At 35.8% G+C, this 21,059-nt stretch overlaps 1 pseudogene; it reads right to left on the bottom strand.

The window, feature by feature from the left end:
* Nucleotides 1–5,881: 5,881 nt before the first annotated feature.
* On the bottom strand, nucleotides 5,882–9,548 carry LOC139889665 (uncharacterized 38.1 kDa protein-like; annotated as a pseudogene).
* Between the last annotated feature and the right edge of the window lie 11,511 nt (nucleotides 9,549–21,059).

Genomic DNA, 21,059 nt, shown 5'->3' with positions numbered 1-21,059 from the left:
TAATAACTACATTTATGATTTTATTATTTTATGCATGGAACTTATTAGGATTATTATATTTGTGCTATTATGATTTATTTTTTGTTACAAGTATATGATGATGATTGTGATGAATCGGAGGAAGACGACTATTGAAGTAACTAAAGATGCTTCCCGACTATATTATAAGCTCAAAAAGGGGAGACTCTCTTTTATTTATCTCTTATAATTATGTTCTCCATTTAAGTTTATATGCAATGAGAACATTGCAACTTTCTAAGTGTGGGGTGGGAGATATTAAAATATTTACCTTCATTTAAAATTATTATACGCTCAATATCATAAAACAAGTGCAAAAATGGTGCAATTAATTTTTTTTTCAACATTTCACTTATATAAAAGGAGAAACCTTATGTAAATGATAAAGAAACATTTAGGATTTACAAATTTTTAGCCATTTTTAATTTTTACACATTGATAAACCAGTATCCAGGTCGTTAGCACTGGAATACATATCCAAATATATAGAGTTCTAACAAAATTTTAATTAGTTACCATTAGAAACCTTAGCCTTTAGAAAACCCATATTAAACCAAATTACCATTCCTAACCCTATATTTTTGGAAGTATAAATTCTTAGTCAAACTTATGTTTTTTCACTAACCTAATCTTAAAGCTAATAGAACTACTCTCAACTTCGAGATCGGACTACTTGTTTAAGATATGAAGTAAATGCCAAATATTGTGAAACGATTGCAAACTTATAACAACTACCATATGGATTAATAAACATGGACTACTGAGGCAGCAAAAGAGTCCCAATGGGGGCCAACTTAGAAAAAAATTGCCAAATGTGAAGCTAAGTGCTAATTAAGCGTGAAAGTAAAAGAACTTGAAAAGTAAAAGAGCCCAATGAAGGCCAATAAGAGTGATGAGAGTGAGAGAAAAGAGTTCCATTGAGAACCACACACTTATAAAAGCTCTAGTTAGAAAATAAAAGAGTCTAATGATAACCAACTGTTCTATAAATCTGATTTAATTCTACATTAGAACTAATTGCTTAGAAATCCCTGTTTAGAATAATTATTCCAAATGTAGTATTACTTAACCATAAATCTAAATAATTAATTAAAAAGCATATGAAGTCGCCGACTTTGTACCCTAAGCCGCCGGTTTCATCTTTATTTACCACGAGCAAAATTAATTTTGTTGTTAAACTGATTAAAACAGATTGGAAAAACTAAAAAAATTAACAGGTAACGAAGCCGCCGACATGGTCAATTGAAGCCGCCGGCTTGAACACTAAAATATAATCTGCTTATTTTTATTTTTAACATTTGTTCAATTGTGTTAAAACAGAGAGTTAGAAATAGACAGGAACTAGAGCATGCTGAAGTTCATATTAACTGGGCTTCATTGTACGAATGGTTAAGGTTTCCTCAAGACGATCCTAGGTTTTGTATCATGGCTGTTAGACTTAAGAGGATGTTATGTCAAACTATTTTGGCACCTTATGTGATAGATTGGTCGGCTTTGAACTTTGCTAGGTTGTTGAATCACTTTCATGAAATTATGCGTACTGAGTATTTGGTTCCGTTGGCTAATGGTGGGACAATGCCCGTTGTTATGGAGAAGTGATTTAGTTTGTTTAATTTGAGTAGGCCAATTGTTCCTGTCCTTACTGATGAGTTATTAGCTACAACTGCTTGTTCCCGTCATTGTCAAAGTGTGATGGATGTTTCCTTCTTTCGATCCCGACTGGGCGATCGTCGGCAGTCGATGAGTTTGGTTGATATAGCTCAGGCGTTGGTTATTTATGGGAATTATGCACGTGCTACTTGGTTTGAGGATTTTCTGTCTACTACTGCTAGGCAGGGCCATCCGGGCCTTAATCAGGATACGTTCGATTATAATGCTGCTTGGAGACATTTTAGTCTTCCTGATCTTGATTTTCTTGGTACTGATATTAGGCGCAAGCACATTGCTTTTCCTTATATGCGATGCTTTCAGGCCCTTCTCTCTCACACTATCTCCTTGAGGAAGAAAAATACTGAGAAGATTACTCAGCCGGATTGTTGGTATTTGTCGCAGATGTTTAACCGGTAGCCGGTTAACATTCCTTATTGTGTGGCTGATTATTTGAGTGATGGAGCTAGGGGTAGGAAGCAGGTGAGTAATGTTTGTGGTTGTCATTTTGTGACATGTATTGTTCAGTGGTGAGGGATTCAGGTTGTTGGTTTTAGTACTCTTAGTGGTGAGATTGGGCAGGTTAATGGGAGGATTTGGTTGAATGGGAACATTGTTATGCGTGGGCTGAATGAGACTTTTGCCCCATTTGTTCAGCCCGTGGGTCAGTTAATGCAGGCTGCACACCAACAGAATGCGCCGCATGCTGAGGCTTCGAGCAGTCGTACTAGGGATGGTCGTAGAGGTCGTGGTCGTGGTGATTCGGATGATTTGGATCGGGTGATTGAGATGATGACTGGCCTGTACACTAATCAGGGTGGGATGAAGGATATGATGGAGAGTCAGTATACTGAATTGATGGCTAAGCGCCAAGCGAATAGGGATGTGTTTGATGAGCATAGGAGGGAGACTAGGTATGAGCTTGGACGCATAGATTACTCGGTGCAGTGGGGTGTCCATAATGATGAGAGGTTCTATGATCATTACCCTAGCACTGAGTCCTTCGACCCTACCTATTATGAGCCGCCACCGCCTTATTCTTCAGATGTTGCATTTTCACCAGCTCGCTACGACCGCGCTTATGCCTTGGCCCAGATCAGAGCAGATGAGGAAGAGGAGGAGGCAGACAATATGTTCCCGTGATGATTTATGTTATCTTATCTTTATTTCAGACATTATTATTATTGTTGTTATTTTGATGATTCGTACTAATGGTCTGTAATAACTACATTTATGATTTTATTATTTTATGCATGGAACTTATTAGGATTATTATATTTGTGCTATTATGATTTATTTTTTGTTACAAGTATATGATGATGATTGTGATGAATCGGAGGAAGACGACTATTGAAGCAACTAAAGATGCTTCCCGACTATATTATAAGCTCGAAAAGGGGAGACTCTCTTTTATTTATCTCTTATAATTATGTTCTCCGTTTAAGTTTATATGCAATGAGAACATTGCAACTTTCTAAGTGTGGGGTGGGAGATATTAAAATATTTACCTTCATTTAAAATTATTATACGCTCAATATCATAAAACAAGTGCAAAAATGGTGCAATTAATTTTTTTCCAGCATTTCACTTATATAAAAGGAGAAACCTTATGTAAATGATAAAGAAACATTTAGGATTTATAAATTTTTAGCCATTTTTAATTTTTAAACATTGATAAACCAGTACCCAGGTCGTTAGCACTGGAATACATATTCAAATATATAGAGTTCTAACAAAATTTTAATTAGTTACCATTAGAAACCTTAGCCTTTAGAAAACCCATATTAAACCAAATTACCATTCCTAACCCTATATTTTTGGAAGTATAAATTCTTAGTCAAACTTATGTTTTTTCACTAACCTAATCTTAAAGCTAATAGAACTTCTCTCAACTTCTAGATCGGACTACTTGTTTAAGATATGAAGTAAACGCCAAATATTGTGAAACGATTGCAAACTTATCACAACTACCATATGGATTAATAAACATGGACTACTGAGGCAGCAAAAGAGTCCCAATAGGGGCCAAATGTGAAGCTAAGTGCTAATTAAGCGTGAAAGTAAAAGAACTTGAAAAGTAAAAGAGCCCAATGAAGGCCAATAAGAGTGATGAGAGCGAGAGAAAAGAGTTCCAATGAGAACCACACACTTATAAAAGCTCTAATTAGAAAATAAAAGAGTCTAATGATAACCAACTGTTCTATAAATCTGATTTAATTCTACATTAGAACTACTTGTACTGCTTGGTCTGATTTGGACTAGTTCTTATAATAATAACTAACCTTAAATTGATTAGACATCTTTTTGACTTTGCATTTTGCTTCCACTTTTACACCAATTTTATCCGTGTCATGACTACCTATGAAACCAACTCCGTGTTATGTTACCCATCTATTATGTTTCTTTTTGATACGAAATGAAAAAGGCTCTAAAAGTTGATGAATGTTGGAAATGTTAATACAAAATTTATTTATAGTTTACTTGAGGACAAGTAAAAGCTTAAGTGTGGGGTATTTGATATCTCTCGAATTATACTTATTTTGATGCCCCATATTTACATCATTTTTAGTTGTTTATGATCTTAAAAGTGTTGAAATTATACTTAAAATGAGTAATTTGAGTTTCAGGTAACAATTGTCGAAAAGAAGCAAAAACATGACAAAAACAAAGGAAAAATGAAGATTCAGCATGAAGCCGCCAGCATGATGGCAAGAAAGCCGCCGGCTTCCCCACAATATTCCAAAAAATTCCATAACTTAACTCAGATTTTGAAGAACTTGGTGACTAAGAAGAAGGAGACCAAGCCGACGGCTTTACATTGAAGTTGTCGGCTTGATTCACACGTTCATCCCTCCTTGCTGGCCAAATTCAGATAAAACTGGAAATTATTCTCACCTTGATTCGGAAGCAAATAAGTCGACGGCTTTACACTGAAGCTGTCGGCTAAGATCTACAGAATATGTGAACGTATTCGTTAAGTACACGTTTTACGTAGGCCCTACTCCAAGTTATTGTGAAGCCGTCAGCTTGGTGTGGCGGTTACTAAATCCTATAAATTAAGGTGCTGGGTTCAGTTTTTAGATGTCAGTTTTTATATTCTGCATTCAGATACAAAGTTACGAATTTCTTAGGGTTTTTACCTTTTATCAACATTCAAGTTATTTAATCAATCTTTGCTTTCAATTACTTTGTGTCGGTATGAGTTATTTTAATCTTTCTTATCTTTTATTTATTGCCTTTACTTTAGTTTTGGGCTAGTAGCCATAACATGTGCTTGAACTAATGTAACACCTTGTGAACGTTGCATAAACAGTTGAATCGAATGAAACTAATCAGAAAAACGCATCTGGGGTACGAAGCCGCTGACTTCATATACCAGAGCCGCTTGCTTCATCAAATAAAAATACAGTTTTATTGCGAATTAAACTCAGATGAATTAAAATAGTTTTCAAAACAATCAACGAAGCCGTCGGCTTCGTTGTCTAAACCACCGGCTTCATCCACTTATTATAAAAATATTGTTTTGACAGAAATTCTGGATTAACTGTTATGTCTTGAATTTGATTAAATTACCATTGTTTAGATATTTTGGTTTTAATAGAACAATCACTATTAAGTTTTAACTAGAACATCACTAGGATTGAACTGGGTAAACTTTAATACATCGAAAAATCAGATTATTATAAAGGTGAGAGTTATAGCTAGTATTATAATCAGGGTTTGATTAATCATATTAAACCATCTATCAGGTCTTAAGCATGCAATAAATCTAAACGTCTACTCTAGGATTAACCTGATCAACTAGTCTTGGATTAGATATTCTTAGGTCATCATCAATCCGCGTAAAGCTTAATCTTAAATAAATGCAACTGTGAACAAGGTGTAAAACGTTCAAGCACGTGTTTCGTTTAATATTGTTTATTCCTTTAATTTATTTACTTGCAAGTTATTTGTTTCTTATTTTGTTAATCAACACAATCAAATCTTATACTAAAACTTATATCTTTGAATTCACCCGTTCTCTTGGGACGAACCTTAACTTACTAAATACTATATTGCATCTGATCAGGTTTTGTTGCTCGTTAGGGTGTTGAAAGTAAAACGTAAATTAAGATATTATAAATTTAAAAGTTGAAATAAAAGATAAAGGTACTCCACAAACTTTTGACATTTAGTAGAACCCAAAAGTCTCGTGTATCCTTTGCAAGCGTTGCAGCTATCTATGCCCACGCCGATTCTTCCTCCATGCGTATGGCATTTCAGGATTTGATGAAGCCCACAACCCAATTCTCTTGGCTCTCACAACTTTCTCCCACTATGATCGAACGATATCACACATTTTCAGCAACAAAAGATTGTTCTTACCAAAATCATATCAATAAAAGTAATACATTTATCAATCACCTTGTCTAGTTTCGACAGTTTATCATAGGCAGTGTAGTGCCATGCAAGTCCTTTATTTAACATTGATTCCTGTGAAAATTTAAGGAATCACAAATTAGTTGGATTACATTTGTAGGTAGATTGTTTCAAAACATGTGTATCGGCATGGACATGTTAGCCCTGTGTTGACTTTGTCAACCCATCCAGCGGTCCCCGGTAGCCCACTGGAGCCAGGCGAAACACCATCACCCATTTCCCCATAGCATGCCAGGCCCGATAAACGAACATGCATTGTCATTGTTTCAATCTTCGCATGCGTGGGACCAAGGGATCATTTGGGCCCGGTAAGAATGGTTTTTGATCCAATTAATTGGAAAATCCTCACCTAGTGGGAATCGAACCCTCACCTCCCCTAAGGGAGAGTGAGTCATTCACCACTAGGCTATTGGCTCATTCTTCATTTGTAGGTAGATGTCACTACATTGTCACTATGTCTATACTATTAGACTAGGGTTTAGATTAGTTGGCCCACTCAATCCTTAGGCAAAGCAAGTCACAGCATAAAAAAAATAATGTTATGGGAAAGAAGTACGTACTCAACTACATCAGCGAATATCAGTCTATTCGGTGCAACAAATAAAAGAAAAACCGTTATATCTTTTATTTATCTATTTAATTAATATTTAGTGTAGTCTAAACTTTTGTGATTTCGTCATTTGGGCTGCGGGGACTATCGGAGAATAATTAGGTTATACGGCACAAGTATGTTTATAGGGTTAGGTCTGTTAGGGGTTTTAGAGTTTATATGTTTCCTTGTAATACTATAATAAATAATAAATATCTAGAATAATCGGAGTTTATATGTTTCCTTGTAATACTATAATAAATAATAAATATCTAGAATAATCTTGCGGGGTTTACATTGTTCAACATATACAACATCCAAATTATCTGCACAAAGATGCCATTAGAGTATACATCCCCAACAAAACGCTTGTAACGATCCTCACCAAATATCAATATTTTCAAACGATTCCCATCAAGTATCTTCACCAACTCATCTTTTTCCTGTTTCCCGTAAGGCATTAAGGTTTCGGGTGCATCTATTCCCCTATTTTTGGTGACACGTAATCAGGGGCGGCCCTAAGGGGGTGCAAGGTGTTCCACCGCTCAGGGCCCATGATTTTCAGGGGCATCAAGATCAGTTTTTTTGATTTTTTGAATGAGAAATAAAAATTATGAATCTGGGTTTTAATGGATAATGCAAGGTCAGGAAGAAGATGATAAAAGGAAAAAAAGGGAATAAGGGATGGTACACAGTTCATGGACCCTACTAGCTATTTGTTTTCTTGTCTTAAAAATATATATATATATATATATATATATATATATATATATATATATATATATATAATTTTTAATATAAAAAAATAATACTCCGTTTATTGTGTACATAGTTAAAGTTTTGAGATTATGAGATGACAACTTATATTATGGGGCCCACATTTATTTCAAAGATTATTTCAAATTGTTATTATTATTAAAAAAAATTACTGTTATTTTGTGATATTAATATATATTATATATTACTCCATATATATTAATATTATTTATACATATATAAATATGGGGTATAGAACACATATATTATTATTATTATTTATTATTATTATTATTATTATTATTAAATTATTATTTTGATTAAATGTTATAGTAAATTTTGATTTAAATTCTTTATCTTAAATTATAGTAACTATTTTACAGAGTAATACATAATATATTTTAACTTTAGTATTAAAAAAAAATTATATTGAGTTCATATATTGTAAATATAACTCAACAATTAATTTATGTTATATTCAAGTATAATTAAAAATCTTGCGTCTATAAGGTTTATTTATTTAACATTTCTTCAAAACATACAAATATTTTATTTTAAGTGATTTATTTTAACTTTAGAATTCAAAATTTATCGTTTAAAATTTAGAGGGCACATTTCAATCTTTTCGCTCAGGGCACTAAAATTCATAGGACCGGCCCTGCACGTAATACACCCATCAATGAAACTGCATGAAATGTCTACTCTTGCCTAAGACGTAATTACCGAAACTATAATCAATAATTCCCTGGGATTTAGTAGTCTCATTCAGAAATTAATACTAGATAATATCATACAGATACACTCATAACTGCATAAAAAAGGTATGACCTTGAGATCCAATTTATGTACTGTTAGGGTGAAAACCAAAGTCCCACATAGGTCGTGGGACAAAACAAATATATGTATATAAGTCTAAAGGAAAATCCATCTATCACCAATTGGTTTTAGAAAATGATGGACTTTTGGCTTATATTGCAGGATTTTGTGTTTGGGCTATACGATACTTTAGGCATAAAAAACCGTCAATGTTTTATAAAAGCTACTCCAATAATTTAAGATAACCAGTAATTTTATTTGGTTAATTACCTACTATCAAAATTTTGAAACTTGGATGGGTTTTTTATGGACTAAAAATATTAATTACCTACCATAAAATCAAACTGAAGTTGTCACCTTTTTATACAACCCACAAATCTAATTATTATACCTCATCCGGTACTTGGGCTTATCTATTCAATCCGTCTAACATCAACAAGTAGCACAATTCTCATAAAAGCTATAAAAAAAAAAGTAGAGCATTATCGCATACATTTGAGTCATAACCGATTACCGATAACCTGCATTTGTGATTCGCTTGTGCGGTGCATCTGCTTTGGTGTAATTTCTCTCACCAAGTGATGATTCTCGAGCATCTGCAGTACTAACTTAACGTAGACTGTTAATGTATCCCCATCTGCTATAGCCTTTGCATCTACCTAAATTCAATCAAGTAAATAATAAATTCACAATAGTAAAAGAAAAAGAATTTGTACGAAGTGTGGATGTAGAAACAACTTATTCTTACAGGAAGTGTGTGTAACTTGAACTTGAGCCCATCAGCAAGTGGTGGAGCTTCACTTGTGAATAGTTTTAACCGACTCAGTTAACCTTCGTTAGGTGAGAGATGAAATTGGGACTTTAAAATGCTTTTAAGAATGAAAAATTCAGAAAATAAAATACATGGATGAAACGGGCAAAATGTGGAAAACATGGGGACGAAATGAACAATTTTGTCTTACTTAAATCTCCATTTTAGTTTTACTTGAGTTTTTCCAAAAACACATAAATTTAAATCGAACTAGATCTGAGAATCTAAAGAGAATTATAATTGATAAAGATCGTAACCATCTGATTAAGTATATCCTATATTTACTTGAGCAACATACACTAAAACAACATACTGATACAATCCCTCATTGATCATGTAGGAAACTACATGAAGGTATTTATGCCTAAGGAGATCTTCTAACCATTTGACGTGTCTTTTGGACTAGGCTCTTCCTTTAAGTTTAGGTTCATAACATTTGGCGCTTTCATTGAGAGGCCACGTTTTCGAAGGGGGCCACCTGCGAGATGTCATTGCTGTTGGTAATCTTGAGTCCAAAGTTGCAGCCCCTTATCAAGATTTGTGACGACCCGGAAATTTTCGACAAAATTTAAACTTTATCTTTATATTATTCTGACACGATTAGCAATGTTTGTTAAGTTAAATCTCATGGATTTTAAACTATGTTTATACATTCATTTAAACCTCGACCAAATTCTAATGATTTACGAACCATTAAATGAACATATATGAATATGTATGTATATGTGTATATGTTATAAATTGAAAATGTCAACAAAGTATTTAAATGTATAATGCTTTATATGAACGTATTTGTTTCAATATGATTATCGATGAAATTAAAAAATATATATTAAATGATTGAATTATCAGAAACATTGAATTATGATTACAAGTCTCTGTTGAGAGGTCCACTATGATTTGAGAAAATCTATTCCTCTTAACGATATTCGGAATAATTTGTAAAGCTATTTATAAATAAAAATAAAAAGTGTCATTTACGAAATTTAGACAAAAGCTAGTGGAGAATTGGTTTCCATAATATTCTATTAATCTATTTTCAAACGTACAAAAATGTTTTCAGTTTAAAAAGAACTTTATTATTAAAACGTATATAACTTTTATAAATATCTAGAATCACTTTTGACAACTCATTATGTAACATCCCGCCTTTTTCCGTTTTCTTTTCCGTTATACTAATTTAAACTCCGTTATATGTTTATAACATCTCCCGTTAATACGCGTTTTAAAATATTCCGTTTAGGTATTTTCCGCACCCGACTACAAACTCGAGGGACTAAAATTGACACGGGGCAAAGTAGTTGACTAGGTCACCTAGTCCACCCCAATCACCACCATTCAACCATCTCTCTCTCTCTCTCTCTCTCTCTCTCTCTCTCTTTCTCTCTAGCAAGAACACACCCAATTTCCAAATTCATTCAATCATCATCTAAATTCGATCTAGGAGGCTTACAACAAAATAAATTACATATTCGTGATCCTCTCTTCATCCTCTTCATTTTGGTACCAACTTCATCTCATTTGGGTAACATTTCTAAAACACTAGTTTTTCTTTAAATTTGTGTTCTTGACTTAAAAGTATGTTAATTAGTGTCTATGGCTCATTGTGATGTCGAGTATACTTGCATACGTGGAGCGTCTTTTTGGCTATTTTAAACTATGTCGCACGTGTTTCATATGAACAATAACTTTTGTTATGTACTTGTCTTGGGAATTACTTTTGTAAACATTGAAACATCCTTTATGAAATGTATGCGACATATTTTCGGTCAAACTTTGTTATAAATACTTATGACCACGTAACGGGACCTAAGTAGACGGCGCCGTCAAATATGATTTGGTCGGGTCGCTACAAGTGGTATCAGAGCTTTGGTTGTAGGGATTTAGAGTTCATTGGTGTCAACCCCGAGTCATAGGGTACATTGGTGAGTCTAGACTACAACTGGCATATAGACTTGACATAGGAATTACTTGACAAATTGTGCATTTATACTCTAACTCTTCTACTCATATCTACTCTTATTCTATCTAAATCTTGCGTTATATAATTTAATTGACACGCCACCTTGACTATATGATGTAATGTCGAATGCACATATGAATTAGGGTAATATAATTCCCGGAAATTATATTACGGTGACTCATATGAACATACCGACATTATGACATAAAGAATTTAAGGCGGGTCAAGGATAATTTTCTCTCTATCTTTATTCCATATCACGGTTAGTATTATTTAGAATACTAACCAACGGTATTCTTTTGTTTTGAAGGAACAATGGCTCGTCGACGCGCCCCTCCCGAAACTCCCGAACAAGCTTTGCAACGCATGATAGCCACCGCCGTGGATGCGGCCATGGCCGGTCACTCGTCCAACAACAACAATAATAACAACAACAACCAAGGAGCCGGTAACTCTAGCGAAGGGTGCTCCTACAAAGCTTTCATGGGGTGCAAACCTCACACTTATGATGGAACCGGGGGACCGGTTGTGCTTACTCGTTGGTTTGAACAAACCGAGGCCGTCTTTAGCATAAGCGGTTGTCGGGATCAAGACAAGGTCAAATACTCCACCCACACTTTCTCCGGAATTGCTCTAACATGGTGGAACACCTATGTTCAATCGGTGGGTACCGATGAAGCTCATGCCCTCTCTTGGGCCGATCTAAAGGAAAAGATGATTGTTGAATATTTTCCGCGCGAAGAAACCCGAAAGCTTGAGGAAGAACTAAGAGCTTTGAAAGCGGTCGGAAACGATCTTAAAGCTTATAATCAACGCTTCGCCGAACTATCCTTGATGTGTCCTAATCTTGTTAACCCCGAATCTCAAAGGATTGAGCTCTACATGCTCGGTCTTCCAAAAAGCATCAAACAAGGGGTGATGTCATCCAAACCCACTACTCATCAAGCCGCTATGAACATGGCTCGCCAACTAATTGAAACGGTTGACGAAATCGTAGTGCCGGCTCCTAAGGCCGAGGACAAGTCGGGTGGCAACAAAAGGAAATGGGAAGCCACTCCATCAACCTACTACAACAACACCTTCACCAAAAAGCCTTTCAACAACGACGGCAAGAAGGGTTATGTCGGAAACTTACCTTTTTGCAACAAATGCCACAAGCATCATCACGGCGAATGTAACAAACTAGTTTGTCACCGTTGCCAAGGTGTTGGTCATAGGGCCAACAATTGCACAAGCGCCGCCCCCGTTGCTCGAAAGGGGCCCAATCCTCCAAAAACGGTCACTTGTTACGAATGTGGCCAAACGGGCCATTATAAGAACGAATGCCCGAAAAAGAAAGCCAACCCCAACAACCGAGGTCGAGCCTTTAACATCAACACCGAGGAAGCCCGAGATGACAATGAACTAGTCACGGGTACGTTTCTTCTCAACAACTCTTATGTTACTTGCTTATTCGATTCGGGTGCCGATAAATGTTTTGTGTCTAGGACTTTGGCTCCTACCCTTTGCACTCCACCACACCCTTTAGATACTACTTATTCCATCGAAGTGGCCGACGAAAAACTCTTAAGTGCCGACACATATTACCGGGGGTGTACTTTGAACATTTTGGGTAAGGAATTTGAAATTGACTTGATACCCATGGAATTAGGGAGTTTTGATGTAATAATCGGTATGAATTGGATGGTCAAAAATAAATCTCACATTCTTTGCGATCTTCACGCAATCCGAATTCCTATCGAGAATGGTGAACCATTGATTGTCTATGGCGACAAAAATTGCACCGGACTCAATCTCGTTTCGTGCCTTAAAGTTCGAAAGCTACTTCACAAGGGTTGTTTCGCGATTCTTGCTCACGTTAAGAAAGTCGAGGCCGACGAAAAGCATATCGAAGATGTGCCAATTGTTAGTGACTTTTCCGATGTATTTCCCGACGAATTACCGGGTCTTCCACCTCATCGACCGGTTGAATTTCAAATCGATCTTATTCCAGGAGCCGCACCCGTAGCGCGTGCACCGTATAGACTCGCTCCATCCGAATTACAAGAATTACAAAGTCAAATCCAAGAGTTACTTGACCGTGGTTTCATTCAACCTAGCCATTCACCATGGGGCGCTCCGATTTTGTTCGTCAAGAAGAAAGACGGATCCCTACGAATGTGCATTGATTATCGTGAACTAAACAAATTGACGGTTAAGAACCGATATCCTCTTCCTCGCATTGATGACCTTTTTGATCAACTACAAGGTTCTCGTGTATACTCAAAAATCGATCTCCGTTCGGGTTATCATCAACTAAGGGTTAAAGGGGAAGATGTCTCCAAAACCGCTTTCCGGACTCGTTATGGTAGTTATGAATTCCTTGTCATGCCTTTCGGTCTCACTAACGCACCGGCGGTGTTCATGGATCTCATGAACCGCGTGTGCAAACCTTACCTCGACAAATTCGTTATCGTGTTCATCGATGATATTTTGATCTATTCTAAAAACGAAGAGGAACACAAAGAACATCTCCGACTCGTGCTCGAGCTCTTGAGAAAAGAGCAACTATATGCCAAGTTCTCCAAGTGTGAATTTTGGTTAAAGGAAGTTCAATTTCTTGGTCATGTTGTAAGTGATCAAGGCATTAAAGTCGATCCCGCAAAAATCGAAGCCATTAGTAAATGGGAGACTCCTACTACTCCTACTCAAATTCGTCAATTCTTGGGTCTCGCCGGATACTATCGTAAATTCATCAAGGATTTCTCCCTAATCGCTCGTCCTTTGACCGCGTTAACTCACAAGGAACGAAAATTCGTTTGGACATCCGAACAAGAAACCGCTTTTCAAATCTTGAAAACTAAGCTAACCACCGCTCCTATCTTGTCACTTCCCGAAGGCAATGATGATTTTGTTGTATATTGTGATGCCTCGAAAAACGGTTATGGATGCGTATTAATGCAACGAAAGAAAGTCATTGCTTATGCCTCTCGACAACTCAAAGTCCACGAACGAAACTACACGACACATGATCTTGAACTCGGTACCGTCATCTTTGCACTTAAGCTATGGAGACATCATCTTCTTGGTACCAAGAGTACTATCTTTACCGATCACAAAAGTCTCCAACATATCTTCGATCAAAAGCAACTAAACATGAGACAACGAAGGTGGATTGAGACCTTGAACGATTATAATTGCGAGCTTCGTTACCACCCCGGGAAGGCAAATGTAGTGGCCGATGCCTTAAGTCGAAAGGAAAGAGCGGTGCCTCTTCGTGTCCGAGCTTTGAATATCACCATCCACTCCAACCTTAATAGCCAAATTCGGGTAGCCCAAGATGAAGCTCTTAAGGACAACAACATCGCACGCGAACTTTTAAACATTCTCGTCTCCCGATTCGAAGTTAAGGAGACCGGACTTCGATATTACGCCGGAAGAATTTGGGTGCCTAGATATGGCGACTTACGAAACCTCATCCTAGACGAAGCCCACAAATCGCGATACTCGATTCATCCCGGCGCCAATAAGATGTACCACGACCTTAAAGTACGATATTGGTGGCCGAACATCAAAAAGGAAGTCGCTACTTACGTTGCCAAATGTTTGACTTGCGCTAAAGTCAAAGCCGAACACCAAAGACCGTCCGGGTTACTTCAACAACCCGAGATCCCGCAATGGAAGTGGGAAAGGATCACGATGGATTTTATCACCAAACTACCAAAAACGTCGGGCGGTTATGATACTATTTGGGTCATTGTCGATCGCCTCACCAAATCCGCGCACTTTCTCGCCATGAAAGAGACCGACAAAATGGAGAAACTTGCACGACTATACATTAAGGAGATTGTAGCCCGACACGGTGTACCTTTATCGATTATCTCCGACCGAGATGGTCGTTTCGTTTCTAGATTTTGGCATACGTTACAAGAAGCGTTGGGAACGCGTTTGGACATGAGCACCGCATATCATCCTCAAACCGATGGACAAAGCGAACGTACAATTTAAACCTTAGAAGACATGTTACGAGCTTGCGTGGTTGATTTCGGAAAAGCTTGGGACAAGCACTTGCCTCTCGCTGAATTTCAAGTCGGTGACCGAGTAATGTTAAAAGTCGCACCTTGGAAGGGTGTAATCCGTTTTGGGAAACGCGGGAAGCTAAATCCGCGGTATATTGGTCCTTTCGAAATCTTGGAGCGTATTGGAACCGTTGCTTATCGTTTAGATCTTCCGCCTCAATTGAGCTCCGTTCATCCTACTTTCCATGTATCCAACTTGAAAAAGTGTCTTGCCGAACCCGATATCGTCATTCCTCTCGAGGAGCTTACCATTGATGACAAACTTCATTTCGTGGAGGAACCGGTTGAAATTGTGGACACCTCCGTCAAGACATTGAAACAAAGCCGAATCCCGATTGTTAAAGTCCGTTGGAACGCCAGAAGGGGACCCGAGTTTACTTGGGAAAGACAAGATCAAATGCAAAGGAAGTATCCTCATCTATTCGTGAATTCGGAAACGCAAGATCTCGAGGAAGAAACAACGACTACTACGCCTACTTAAATTTCGGGACGAAATTTCTTTTAAGGAGTAGGTAATGTAACATCCCGCCTTTTTCCGTTTTCTTTTCCGTTATACTAATTTAAAGTCCGTTATATGTTTATAACATCTCCCGTTAATACGCGTTTTAAAATATTCCGTTTAGGTATTTTCCGCACCCGACTACAAACTCGAGGGACTAAAATTGACACGGGGCAAACTAGTTGACTAGGTCACCTAGTCCACCCCAATCACCACCATTCAACCATCTCTCTCTCTCTCTCTCTCTCTCTCTTTCTCTCTAGCAAGAACACACCCAATTTCCAAATTCATTCAATCATCATCTAAATTCGATCTAGGAGGCTTATAACAAAATAAATTACATATTCGTGATCCTCTCTTCATCCTCTTCATTTTGGTACCAACTTCATCTCATTTGGGTAACATTTCTAAAACACTAGTTTTTCTTTAAATTTGTGTTCTTGACTTAAAAGTATGTTAATTAGTGTCTATGGCTCATTGTGATGTCGAGTATACTTGCATACGTGGAGCGTCTTTTTGGCTATTTTAAACTATGTCGCACGTGTTTCATATGAACAATAACTTTTGTTATGTACTTGTCTTGGGAATTACTTTTGTAAACATTGAAACATCCTTTATGAAATGTATGCGACATATTTTCGGTCAAACTTTGTTATAAATACTTATGACCACGTAACGGGACCTAAGTAGACGGCGCCGTCAAATATGATTTGGTTGGGTCGCTACACATTACTTAACCAGTATAATAAATATAACGATATTTATATTTTATTTTATTAAATATATATAACAATTTAAATTAATATTATATATATATTTATACGCGTATTATACATACATAGTTTTTATACTTTTACTATACTTTAACTTTACCTTTACTTTACTTTTACTTTACTTTAACTTTAATAATTCACTTTAATAATTCATACTTTAATAATTCACTTTAATAATTCATACTTTAATAATTCACTTTAATAATTCATACTTTAATAATTCACTTTAATAATTCAAAAATCTATTATAAATAGAATTCAATAGGTTTCATTATTTCATAGAAACTTGAAAATATATTTCTCTAAACTCTCTCAATCGATATATATATATATATATATATATATATATATATATATATATATATATATATATATATATATATATATATATATATATATATATTTGCTCTGTATTATTTCAAGATATTATTAGTATACATAAAATATTACGACGGAGTGATGTCCGAGTGATTTCAAAATAGTTTTTTGAATGAGTCTAAGCTAAGGAAATTATGGGTTATAGCTATGGAGGTGATGGGTGTGGTTCATGGGTATGCTCGTGAGGTCAATCTAGTGTTTATCATCTCCGTTGCGTCTACGTACTTTCCTGCAATATTGAATCTCAATATTGATACGTTCGTGAATCCGAGGCCAACCTTGCACTTGTTAAATGACGTTATATGTATTTTTACTACGAAATACAGTATGGTGAGTTTCATTTGCTCCCTTTTATATATATTTTTGGGACTGAGAATACATGCGCTGTTTTTATAAATGTTTTACGAAATAGGCACAAGTACTAAAACTAATTCTACGTGGGTTTAAACCAGAAATATACCCTTAGCTTGGTAACATTAAACTACTTGTCTATGTACGGTAGGCGCGAATCCTAAAGATAGATCTATTGGGCCTGACAAACCCCATCCTGACTATGGGATGCTTTAGTACTTCGAGGTTATTTTAAACACACCTGATATGGTGTACTTCAGAGGGTAAAACATGAATGTTAAGGCTTGTTACCGGGTGCCTACAACTTATAGAATACTTTTATACACTTGCGAGTGTACATATATTTATAAACGGAAATCTTGTGGTCTATTAATATATTGAAATGATTGTTATGATAAACCTATGAACTCACCAACCTTTTCGGTTGACACTTTAAAGCATGTTTATTCTCAGGTATTAAAGAAATCTTCCGCTGTGCATTAGCTCATTTTAAGGATATTACTTGGAGTCATTCATGGCATATTTTGAAAGACGTTGCATTCGAGTCATTGAGTTCATCAAGATTATTATTATGTCAATTATAGTTAGATGTATTATGAAATGGTGTGCATGCCGTCAACTTTCGTTGTAAAGAAAGTTTGTCTTTTAAAAACGAATGCAATGTTTGTAAAATGTATCATATAGAGGTCAAATACCTCGCGATGTAATCAACTATTGTGAATCGTTTATAATGTATATGAACGGGTCCTTTCAGTTGGTATCAGAGCGGTGGTCTTAGCGAACCAGGTCTGCATTAGTGTGTCTAACTGATAGTCGTTAGGATGCATTAGTGAGCCTGGACTTCGACCGTGTCTGCATGTCAAAAGTTTTGCTTATCATTTTTGTCGGAAATTGCCTGCTTATCATTCTTAGTCTAGACACGTCTTACTGCATTGATTGCATGAATAGTGTATAGACAAAATTCATATCTTAGCGTATCTGCTAATCCATATCTTAGCGTATCTGTTACTGTAAACTTTGCATGACATATCCCGTAAATTCCTCCGTAATCTACGAAATCTTTTGTGCTATATATATAGATATTCTATGTAATTAGAATAGCACCCGATAGCTGAAAAATCATTTCATATCGAAAAATCCTTTATTCAATCGAACGAAATGGAATTCGTTATTAGTTCAAGTCCCTCGAATTCCGATATGGAATCCCACTTAAGCTCCGAAAGCAGTGTGACCGGAATGGATCAACCAAATAGCCATCATCTATTCTAGATGAATTGGGGATAGGTTCGTAGCCTCCTCAATAATTGGAGACAAGAAGAAGGTGATCCCTTCCATCCATCACATTGCCCTCTTGGCTATGAACCTGAAGCACTTACGAACCGGTCCGAAACACCATTTTCTCTCTCATTTCCAGAGTATCTCGTCACGATTATATACTACGTCAAATTCTAGATTTTATTTATCCGCTCTTCCGAACCGACAATCACCCCGGTGTAATAGAAGAAGTCAACGAGCTTCGCGCTCGAGTAGTGGCTTTAGAGAATATGGTGCAAGGGTTACAAACACCAACAACAGCACCAGCAGCATAACCAGTACCACCATCAGCAACACCAACAGTACCATCACCACCACCAACAGTAACATCCGCATCCCACACATCAACATCACAACCTATATCCCACGAGTACCAATGACATACACTCTATAGATACCAAGGAATACCAACAACAACAAACGATGAAGTATTGATTCATAACTTCATTGGAGAAACATTTTGCGACGATTATGTAGTCTCTAAAGTCTTAGAGATTATCTATTCTAGCCCTAAACATAAATTAGATGAGTGAACCCAAATGATAGAAGGAAGAGTAGAAACCCTGACAAGAATGATGTGTGGTTTACAAGCTAGACTTGATTTACCAACATCATCAATAGTACCATGAACATCACCAGTACAGTCAGTGCCATCAGCGTTGTCAGAATCAGCAGCACCTATAACATCACAAACTCCGTCAGTTCAAGAATCACCGTGGACATCATTATAAATCAACAACAAGTATGTCATATCAATGAGTTATGAAGTATTAACTCATTTCCACTGAAGGATTTATATGTATATCTTATATATATAAATTTTTAGACCATAATAAATATTATGTGTGAATCTTAACTACTCGGTTAATTCATGTTACTAATATGCAATAATGTACGTCCTTCGTCCACAACTTAACCATCATTAACTACAATCTCTGCCTCAATTCAATAAATCCCAATTCATAATAAATCAAATGAATTATTCAAATATAAGTTTGATTTTTCACTTTCATCGTCGATGTACTCGAAACTTTTCAAATAACATTATTCATACCTTGCAAAATTCACAAGAATTCCACAAACACCAACAAATAACGAAGTATTAATTCATAATTTCAATTTTATTGAATAAATACTCCGTAAAAGTTATGTAATTTCTAAAGTCTTTAGGGATTATTCAGTTCTAGTTTCAACCGTAGATCAAATGAGTTTAATTTAATATTAACTCATTAAATCTATGTTACATCTGAAGAAAATATGCACATATATATTTTCATAATGACTCTAATAAAATTCTGTTGTACAAAATATTAATTGTGAAAAAAAAATTTAACAGGTAGGTAATACCCGAGAGATATATAAATTCACAATTAATATGTTACATTTTTCGAATCTGATTAAGCAAATCATCAACTATACTCCCAAAATCTCACAACAATATACATTCTTGTATAGAAATCAAAACAACCATTCTCACCCAAATTTGATTACGCATTCTGATTTTGACAAATCAAAATCCAAGTCATGATTTAACAGAAGACATCACTCTTAGATTCCTACATCTTTCAAAGCTATACTTTAACTTCAAAACTGTGTTAGAACATCATATGTATATTAACGATTACAAACTGTGTTCAAACTCTCCGAAGTTTTCGAAGAGACTTCAAACAATGAACAATCGAGATGATGATCCAACCACATATTACCCACATTTATGTACCTAAAAAGCTCTCGAAACCAAAGTCATAGTTCGACGCGTATCCGTGTCAGACCCTTTGGCATTTATTAGCTAAAATGACTTTTCAATTCCTTTTCAAAGTAGACAGTTTTGTCACAGCTCCAACAAGTCAACTTCAACTTTTCAGTCGGACTAGTCTTATTATAACCTCGATAGATACATTGCCCTTTCGTCATCGTTACTGGGGACCTTTCATATCTCGCCACCTTAGCAATAAACTTACCAACAACTTCAATTATCTTTGACTTTTCGAAAAATCATTATATTTATTGAAATCACATCATTTACTCATTCGCATCTTGTAACGAGAATTGTCATACGAATCATCGGAAAACAGTAACCAGTATTTTGAAATCTCGCAGCATGTCTACGCCAACAGTTATATGTGTACGTAAAACGTCTATCTCCTGGACTTACATACTTTGAATGTGAAGTTCTGAAAAATATTTTGAACTGCAAACTAGTTCTTGAAATGCTGACGAAGCATCAAAAACTGTAAACGATCTTAACAGTAAAAAGTTTGATGACAAAGAATAGTAAGGTGGTAAAGCTGAGAAAAAGAGAACGTTTGGAACTGGAAAACGGATTGAACAGACTATGAAGGAGGCTGTGGACAAATCACAAAGACTAAATCTGCCTTCAAAGAATCCAAATGATTCAGTGCCTGCTAAAGTCATTAACGAATACCTTACTCTTTATTCTAAACCTTTACAGACAAATCTTCATCATCATCCATCAATATTAGAAATTCTAAGATATTATCATATCTTTCATTATAAATATCTGCGATATTTCTGAAGATATTTTCACAACTAATCTTATCTGAAGTCATTTATCTCTTTGCGCTATCAGTGTTACATCATATAAGAAACTATTAGTTTCTATATTCTATAAACTTTCGAGTTTAAATTATGAATGTTTTGAAGTAG

Source organism: Rutidosis leptorrhynchoides, chromosome 2 (genome assembly GCF_046630445.1).
Source record: "Rutidosis leptorrhynchoides isolate AG116_Rl617_1_P2 chromosome 2, CSIRO_AGI_Rlap_v1, whole genome shotgun sequence".
NCBI lineage: Eukaryota > Viridiplantae > Streptophyta > Magnoliopsida > Asterales > Asteraceae > Rutidosis > Rutidosis leptorrhynchoides.
This window is presented reverse-complemented; position numbering and strand designations above follow the sequence as displayed.